At 36.9% G+C, this 9,983-nt stretch overlaps 1 pseudogene; it reads right to left on the bottom strand.

Moving 5' to 3' along the window:
* Nucleotides 1-172: 172 nt before the first annotated feature.
* On the bottom strand, nt 173-9,983 carry LOC101255032 (long chain acyl-CoA synthetase 6, peroxisomal-like; annotated as a pseudogene).

The following is a 9,983-nucleotide window of genomic DNA, read 5'->3' as shown; positions in this document are numbered from 1 at the left end:
AGTTTTAGGACAGTGTTTTGGAGTTTCACTTCCCACGGCTTGACCAGTAAACATACCGTATAACTCTGTCAATTAAAATTTAAGCAGATAAATGTGCAACATATTTTGTCCAGCTTTTGGAATTGCGTTCAAAGTTCCACTTTAGGATAAAGTGTTCCCTATCAAAGATGAGTTCATACACCAAGGCTCAAATCCAATATCTTGATTAAGGATGGAGAAATACTTATCGCTCCATCATGATCTTCGATCGATATACACAAAATCTTGGAGCAGTGCTGACGGTTTAAAAGGTGTACAAACGAACAAATTATTGTGACAAACTCATGTGTTAAAATTCTAGGAATATCCACACGTCAATTTTTAACTTTAACTTAAATATACAGTTCCATTGGGAGATGGACAACATTTCCACAGCATAAGATCAGAATATTATTTGTGTCTTTCACAAGATTTTATCTGGAGAAGAATTGGATGTTGAGAGTTCTGTATACATGTCAGCTATTTCTTTAGCAAAGTATGTTCTTGCTTGTGGCCTTTTTATCTGAAAAAAGGACAAGAAATACAGAAAAGGATTTGAGCAATGGAGACTTTATCTAGTTGTATAATAATCGCGAAACAACACTTACCTTGTAAGTTGGAGTAAGCAGATTATTCTCCAAAGTAAAAGGCTCAAGCACCAAAGTGATAGCTTTTGCAAATTCGAAGCCTCGCAACTGCAAATTGTTTGCCATGAAAAACATGTTGAATAGACAAGGAACTACATTTCATTGCAGGGGAATTCAAATTACCTGTGCTTCCTTTCCAACGGTATCCATGTCTTTCAATATTGCAGCCTTTGCTCTTGGATCAGTGCAGAGCTGTTTCACGTCTTTATTCTGCTCCCGCCAAGATAAATATAATCACAAACAAAACTAATAAATATAATCACAAGTGCAAGCATACTTCTTACATTCCAAATGTCGTGTACGATTGTGGAAAGAAAAGAAACTAACTAATGCCAAAATAAAGGTATGATATTATGATTTTACAAGCTGTTAAGAAAGAAAATTTTGTCGTCGATAAAGTATGGAGTTGTTTCTTAAGGAAACATGTAGGTTAGAGGGAAGAGTAGACAAGACAAATAATCAAAGAGGGGTCTTTCCTCTAGTTTGGTAAGGAGGTGAAAAGATAATGGACTTGGTTTGTTCTTTTTCAAGATTTTCTACCATCTACTCTCAGGATGTGTATATTCTAAGGAGAGGAATCAGTAATGAATATTTTCATCCCTTTATTCACAAATTCATCTTACATGGGAGGCATAAAGAACCCGGTCACACCTCCTGTTCTACATAGTTAATTCAGAAGGTAGATGGTCTTTCAGGTTCCCTTATATTTTCTGGCCAGCTTATGTTATGATGAATATTGTTCTGATCTTTCTCATCTCTTTCCTTGTATAACAACATAAACCAAATAGTGTAAATCTGTGCAGTTTTTTCATAGGAGCAGGTTGAAGATGTAAGAGGAATTCAGGGTGTCACCTTGATGCCTTCATTTATAGCCCATGCTTTAAACATGTCTGGGTCCACGCACAGTATGGCTACCAGAGAGGAATTCAGGCTGTCACCTGACAAAGCAGACAAGAGTATAGTAGGTCTTCTAAAGGTGCCATACATGGGGGGGGGGGGGGGGATTATGGGATTTTCTGCTCTTACCATGTATAAAGCACTGTGCAACATACTTGCTCTTTGCATAAACATTCTCAATTTTTTCAGGAGCTACATATTCTCCCTGTGCCAACTTGAAAATATTTTTCTTCCTGCCAACAAATAGCAAAATGTAAGACTTTCTACAAGCAGCCACTGACCTCCATATACCATGCAACTTCAGTAAAGTGGATTATAGTTAACAAGAAGCAACCTTGTCAATTCTCCATGTTCAAGGAACATAAATTAGATTGCAACAAAGGAAGAAAAACTACTTCACAATACCTCTATGAACCCTAGGGATCGTTCTAATAATTCCAAGGCAGGTACTATAAGATATCCTCTCACCTATCAATTATCTTTAAGCGCCCCCCAGGTAGCCACACTCCAATATCTCCGGTGTGAAGCCATCCATCTTTGTCAATCATTTCTCGCCTGAACAATGTAATTGGATAATTTCAAAATTTAACTTGGACGGTTCCCTGCTTATATGCAAACTACAAAAGGGTGAATCAGTTAAAGAAATGCCCTTACGTCTGTACTTCATCCTTGTAGTATCCCTGGAACACTATGGGGCCTCTTACACAAATCTCACCACGGGGACAAGGCTTATCTTCAGATGTATAGTTCATTTCAGGGACATCAACAAGCTTTACTTCTAAAACATGAAAAAAAAAAAAACATAATTAGTCCTTGTCCAGTCATAAGACAAATGGAAAGAAGTACTTGCTTGAAGTTGTACTAACCACATGCAGGATTAGGAGAGCCCACATGACCAGATAAGATATCACTCTGATCCATGTTACTTATAGTACAGGAAGTTTCGGTCATTCCATAACCTTCTATAACTTGACAACCGAAGCATCTGAACAATAAAACTGCTTAGCTCATTTCATACAATAAAAGTATCTGGTCTCAGTTTAAGTTCATAAGTTGATCATAATTGGAGAAATTTGATGAAGTCAAACATGTTCAACTCACACCCGCAAAAAGTCCATTACATCAGGAGATAACGGTGAAGCTCCTGAGACCATATAACGAACTCTTCCTCCTAGCCTTGATTTTATTTTGTTGAATACCAATCTATCCCAGAATGGGGATGGATTCTTTCCTGGAAAAGGAAATATGAATCTTATATATATATATATATATCACAGCAAAGAGAGATGTGTCTTCCTTCTCTTCTCTTCATAAGTTAATCCTACTAGAAATGCAAGGGATTTCAACCTACAGAGCTGTTTGGAAGGTCAATACTATTAATTAAAAATGCACCAACGGCGCAATCCAACTATAAAGCATCAAAACTAAAAGCACCCTGACATGCAAGCACAAATTGTTATCTTGCGAGCTAGTTAGAGAAAATATAAGCCCGCCATCCCCAACCGCATAAACAAAGACATTAATACGTCCATTAAAGTACTTTCTCATTTTCCCTTTTCTTAAAATAGTCAACGAGTGAGTCTTTATCCCCTTTAAGTAGCTTCCCTGCCCAAACAAAAAGGCACAGGAGTTTGATTGTTTCCCACGTTTCTGTTATTTTTCTTTCCTTTGTTCCCTTGTTTTTTTATTTTATTTTATTTTATTGAGTATGATGATATGAAATGAGTTTAAGTGAAAGTGGGATTCATATAAACGTCCCCAACTTGTTTGGGACTAAGGTATAGTTGTTGTTAGTTCCCTTTTCCCATCTTACCGAGAAGAGAGAAATGAATTTACAGTTAAGGAGACGTCAAGAGTCCATATCAAAGAGCTGCTTCCAAGGTAGTTGAACTTTATACATTTACTCACAAAATCAATGAAGTACTAAAGGGCTTCGTATAGAATAACATGTCAGCATCAAAACATAACTTGTCAAGAAGCGTTATAATTAAAAAAGAATTACCTCACTGGTGTAATTGAGGGCTGAAGCATTCAGTACAAGCTGCCTAGATCATAGTGTTTCATTTTTGAAAAGTTGTGGCTATGTCATACTACAGGTGGTTTTTAACATGAATCCACCAACTTTTCACTTCTGTAACAGCTGTTAAATTAATATCGAGAGATACTAGACATGGATGGTGGACTTGGTAAAGGGACTGACTGCAGATCAAGCTACAAATTGTAAAGAAATGGTCTTGGGCCTAACTCAATCCCAAATCTAGATTATGAGGGGAGGTTGCCAAGTCCGTATAAGGAGTCCAAATTCACCACATCCCACCCGATGTGGGACTTAACAGCCCGCTCCAAACCCGAGACTGAACATCTAGAGCGTAGACAATTTAATATGGAAGCCCAACGTCAGTAAATCATAAATTGGGGAAGGGTCTGACTCTGCTACGATGTAACGAAATGGATTTTGGGCCTAACTCAACCCCAAAAGCTAGCTTATGATGGAAGGATCGCCCAAGTCCATACAAGGAGTCCAAATTCACCATATCCCACTAATGCGAGACTTGACACAAATAGTTGTTGAAGCCTCATCTTCAGCTGACACAGGGCCAAACCCATGCAAGCACATGTAGCATGCTGTTGAAACTCTTACCAATTTTATATTCCAAACCCATGAGAAATGAAAAATTTACCAGTCCTAATTTAGAACATGCAGTGATCATGTTTCGAGAAATTTCACTAAACCGAAACACATTTTTGTCAGCTTTAATCAGTATTATCTGTAATGCTGCTGCACTATCAAAAGCTACCTGATAAAAGGTTCTTGTCACTTCACATAATGAAAAAATGATTCTTGTCAATTGCGAGACAATTAGCGATTCAACAGGACATTAAACATGTGTTGGAACATAATAGAAACAATGTGTATCTTAACTCCCATATGCACCGATCTCCATACAAATAGACCTCTAAGGAAACAATCTTAAATCCTAAAGAAACATTATATGATGCAACCCAGATAGAAAAAGTCCAAGATGCACAGGTGCAGCCATCTATTACTCGATAGAGGTAAAAATATCTCACCATTAAAAATTGCTTGCTTCTTAGCATTATAAGCAGCATTAAATATCCTCTCTCTCAGAGAACCAGATGTCTTCACAACATTCATAATGCTGCAAAAGGAAGCATCTAAGTTAATTGAGGATCACATAAAACTAAAATTACCACATATAGCAAATCAGCATCAAGAGTCAATTACCTGGCATATTATTTATTGTATAACCGAGGAACGCTGCAAAAGACAGTGGGCCTTAATACAGCCATATCATCCACTAGTTTCAGATTATCCTGAATGCATAGTAAAGTTAAACAAAGTATTTCCTTAGAGAAGTGTGAAGACATTGCTTAGAATATTGTAGACAATTGAGTCTCAAGACTTACTATCTTTTGTCCAAATAATATCTCCTAAATGTCATCAAGCAAAAAATAAAACCTTTACCTTTAGGAGGTGCACATTTTCCCTCCATCAACTTAAGTTTAATTCTTGTCCTTCATAATTTTGTGGAAAATTTTCCCCTTTGAAAGTAGAAACACAAATGCAGCCCTTACTTCATTTCTTTTACATTTCCCTTTTTGGTTTTCTACCTTTTCACCACTTTCATACTACCAAGCTACTTCACTAGGCACGGTGAACAAGACAAAGGGAGAAACAAAAAGAGTAAAAATTAGACAACAGGGTGGAAAAGAATAAGGACAAGGAGGGATGTGGATAATCAGGTGAAGAAGAAACAAAAGTAGCAGTAACCAGCAGGAAAGTTAATGGAAAGTTGTTGTTGGCGAAGAAGCAAGAGGAAGATGAAAGGAAGCCTTAAGAGGATATGATCAGGCAAGTAGAAGAGTAAGACATAGAGCTAAAGCAACAGGAAAGGGAGATTGGGACAAGGAGGAGAAGGATAGGGGAATTCACTTTCTGGTGCAATGGTGGTAGAAGGAAAGAAGAATAAAACAACAGAGACGAAAAGGGAAAAAATAAACTAAAAAACTTCAGAATAAAAGAAAACAATTTAGATACATAGAATTTCTACTTTTTCCCGGGGGTACTTGCAACAGCCTGTCCAAATGGAGAGTCCAAAAACTTTAAAAAGTTTGAGGAGGAAAATGCTATATAGATTAATTAAAGCTGGACTTCATTAAGGTTTAAGGGGCTTTAGTTTCCTTTACTTTTATAGTCCTATTTCTTTGATTTCACAAGTATGCAGTATTCCTGAAGAAGGAATTCAGAAATTAGAAACAAAAAGGAGCAGAAAGAATGACAAAGCGTAAACAAAGTAGCAAATATCATGATCAGTAAAAATGAAATGAATCTAAAACAAGCAATTCACGTTATCTATATAAGTTAAGTCTCTTGTACAGTGATATCATTGACTTCCAACCTACAATTCACATACTGATTCCAGCAATGAACAGCTTTATGCTTTTGCAATACCCCCCCCCCCCCAATGGTTGTATTACTTTTATTTCATGTTTTCAAGCCATTGTTTGAAAAAAATTAATCGACGAATCCGAGCTAGAATAATCTTTAGACTTGACAGATACGGTTCATGCAAGGACTGCTAAAAGAAAATCCAGAAAGTACTCTATGGTAAGTCTCATACTCCCTGATAAAATCCAGAAGCTCCTCCAAAATAGACCAGCAATACTTGGGTAGCCCTCTCAAATATATGTGCCAGCGGAAGATATGATATGTAACTATTAAAATTAAGATAAAGGTTTCAGAAAAATCTACAGTTTTCATTAGAAAGTTTCAACTGAGTGTAAGAGATGTTTAGCTCCAGAACTTTCAACAAAAAAGTGATTCATGCTGATATTTGGGCTATTATAATCACTAGTACTCACATATCTGAAGAGTATAGATTGATGCCAATACTCGTACCAGCAACATTTGCAATCAGGTTTCCATGGGTCAAAACAGCACCCTATCAGTTAGATAAAAGAAATGCAATTTGCTTCAATTCTGGAAAGCAATAACATTTAGAATTGAGTATATGATATTCTGATGTACCTTTGGGGTCCCAGTTGTACCACTCGTATAGCATATCGTAGCAACAGTCTCAGGTTTTGGTGGGCAAAAGGGCTGAAGATTGCTGAGACCCTGAAAGAAAATCATTAACTATACTATGAAACCTTAACAATCAAGTATTGAAGTACAAATACATTAGTAGGCATTTTCAGTGCTGCTAGTGAAATTACAACTTATAGATATATCTCTTGCAACTCCACCCATGTCATTAACTCAGATATGTGAAAGATCATATGCAGCACAAAACTACCATACGTACCATGTTCACATCTCTGCATCTTCTCATTCCTACTAGGCACAAAATCTAAAACTCTCATACCATAAAAATACGACTTTGAGTATATATAATCACCTGACTAAGTAGTGTTGAATATGATATGATCTCCACTCCAGATGACGGTGGAAGTGATGGAATTCTCCCATCTACTGCTCCAACAACCTACATCATACCCAAGCCAGATGAGGACCGATGAATTGCAGATCGGCAATATCATAGTTATGCACCACTTCAATCACCATAAAGCGACAGTTTTGCATACCGCAATTAAATGCAGCGAAGGAATCTCCGATACGAAGCTAAGCAACTGCAATTTGAAGAGTAATCCCATAAATAAGAACCTCAACAGTGACTTCAAGGAAAGCAGTGTACAGAAGAGAAAGGTCTATCACGTACATCTCTTTCTATTTCCCTGCATTTAAAGTTTGCCAAATTCCAGGATGTTGATTTTAAGTTTTTTTAAAATATATAATCCACCTATGACGGTGGAAAGTTAGGATCTTTTAGTAAATCAATCATCAGGAAGAACAAAAACAAAATATTGCCAGTAGAAAGAAGATCCAAAACATCAGATTCTCAATTCAAATGGGACAATCATAGCAAGTAAAACGTGTTCCAATATTCTATCTGCAAGTGAACAGTTAAACCTCAAAAATGGTCTAAAGCCTATATTGGTAACTGCTTGATTCTTCCACTTCCATGTCACCTCAACAGAACTTGCAAGTAAACTCACATGATTTAATGTTTCTGGCACACAAAATATAGCTTCAATTGCTGCATGGTTTGCAATATATTTTACAGCTTCTGGACCTACAAATTTTATGGCTTAGGAGATTTAGCAACATTGGTAAGATATCAAATGAATTTATTTTTGATAATGTCTGAAGACCAACCAAGAGTATCGTATAAAGGAACTGAAATAAATGAATACGCAGAGCAGGCATGGTCGACTATCAGCCATTCTGGTCGGTTGATAAAATATAAACCAACACGAGATCCCTGTCAAGAAGCGAAGGAATCAAAATGATTAGTATATAAACAGAAAATATTCACTTCTTATAGTTTTTCTGAAAAATGAGAACAAGTAAATTCAGAAAGAGAACAGAAAGCCTTCCAAATTGGTTTAAGAAATTGATAAAGTAAGTTGCCTTTGGTATCTGATGACAAACTAGTGCAGAACCTATTGCTGACCGTGCAGTATCTGCCTCCTTGTATGTCATCCATTTGTACCTGTAGAGTATGTTACATTGGATGAGTATGCCTTGAAGATAAATCATAAGCTCAATTACAGGCTTCCAGTGGCTAACATACTCTCCTACTGTTCCATCTTCTTGAACTCGTGATCCTACGTAATTGCAGTCTGGAAATGCCTCAACCGATCGCCTAACCAGACAAACAAATCAAAACAAAAAAGATGAAAAAGAATTCAAATTGTGGTGAATTTTCTTGAGAAGAAAAGGAAAATGGGGAGTCAATCAAGCAAGTTTGATTACTCACACAAAATTGTCATGTAAGGTACCAATTTCAGGATGATCTGCAAATCTACTAATAAGTTTCACTGGAGAGCGAGCAGATCTGGATTTAAAAGAACTAGAAATCAGTAATGTGTCGAATACATGAAGAGTTTGAACTAACTGTTCTGACCTGTACACATTCCATTTTCCTGTCTTCAATTCTTCAGGGAGCGCATAACTAAATCCTTGCTCTGGTGAAAGTTCAATAATTAGCAAAGAACCAATGGAGGGGAGATAGATAGATAGATAAAGAAACAGAAAATAGGGTAGTCTGATCTCCAAGTAATAAGCTGAAACAACAAGCTAGGTAAAATGGAGGTCAGACCAACATGTAGAGGAAGTGTAATACGAAATCAGTAAATCCAACAAATAGTTCAACTTACATTACCAGGCTGCATACAGAAGTTCTCCAAATTTATACCTGGTATGGATCTAGTCTGATATAAAGTAAGATGTAAACTACTTTTGAAGGACCATTTGCTATCTATTTAGTTTTGTTCGGCTTGGGGACGGGGAAGATCTCTAGCTTTCCCTAGGGAGTTGGAGAAGCAAGACTAGGTACCAAGAGATCTGGGATACCAGTTGGAATTATCCAGATATAGCAGTATCTCCTTTTTCAACACTGCCTAGTTGACAAAAAGAGGAGATGCCTCATGTCCTAAATGACAAACCAAACAACAATTATTAGGAGAAAGGATTTACTCTTCATAGTTGGTACTACAAAGAATACAGATAGTTTTTGGTGAATCTTTGATTTGTTTTTGGGTCTCTATTCAGGTACCTAACATGCAAATGATCATTTTCTTCAAGACTCATAGTTCTACTCATTATCTCCTCTATTCACCGACACTTCGATTCAGCCCTGATAATGATCAAGTACATTGGTTGGAAATGTGAATCTCCTGATCATCAATATTCACCCCCACCCCCAAATCTACACAGCTGTAGACCAAATCAAACCTACATATGTTAAATTCGGACTTTATGTTGATCGATTATAGCCTAAAAGGATAGTGATGTGGCACATTGTAAATAGCTTAAATTCTGATTATGTTTGTGGATGATTTGATCTCAGATTTAAACGCAGGTACAACTCATGTTAAACATGGAGTTGAGGAGTATGTGTATGTCAATCTCAACTAAAGATTGCATTTTTTTTTGTTTTATCCAAATCTTTTAATGATTAATTTCATCTTACAGCATATACGGAGATTTAGCTTGTTTTTTTATTTCCCCATATATAGTTCCCCAGTTAGTTACACAAAGTTGAAATGCTACTTAAGAAATTGAATTTTCAAAGAAGGTATATACAGCTGCATTCTCATTTAGAAAAGTGGGTGCGCAAGAATACCGAAGAAGAAGTCGCCGGCGGCATTTTTACGGCGGAGAAGTGACGGCTGCTCTTGATCGACGGCGGCGGTGGAAGTGAGGTGGTTGCGAATAGTTCGAAAACGACGTTCAGCTTGGGAATCCATCCGTTTGAAACGACGTCACTGTGATTGTATGTAGTGTTTTGCCACCTAAATTCAACTACAAATGCATGTTACTGTTACATAATGAGT

The sequence above is a fragment of the Solanum lycopersicum genome, chromosome 9 (assembly GCF_036512215.1).
Source record: "Solanum lycopersicum chromosome 9, SLM_r2.1".
In the NCBI taxonomy this organism is placed as follows: domain Eukaryota; kingdom Viridiplantae; phylum Streptophyta; class Magnoliopsida; order Solanales; family Solanaceae; genus Solanum; species Solanum lycopersicum.
Note: the sequence above shows the minus strand (reverse complement) of the source record. Positions and strands in the feature narration are given on the sequence as shown.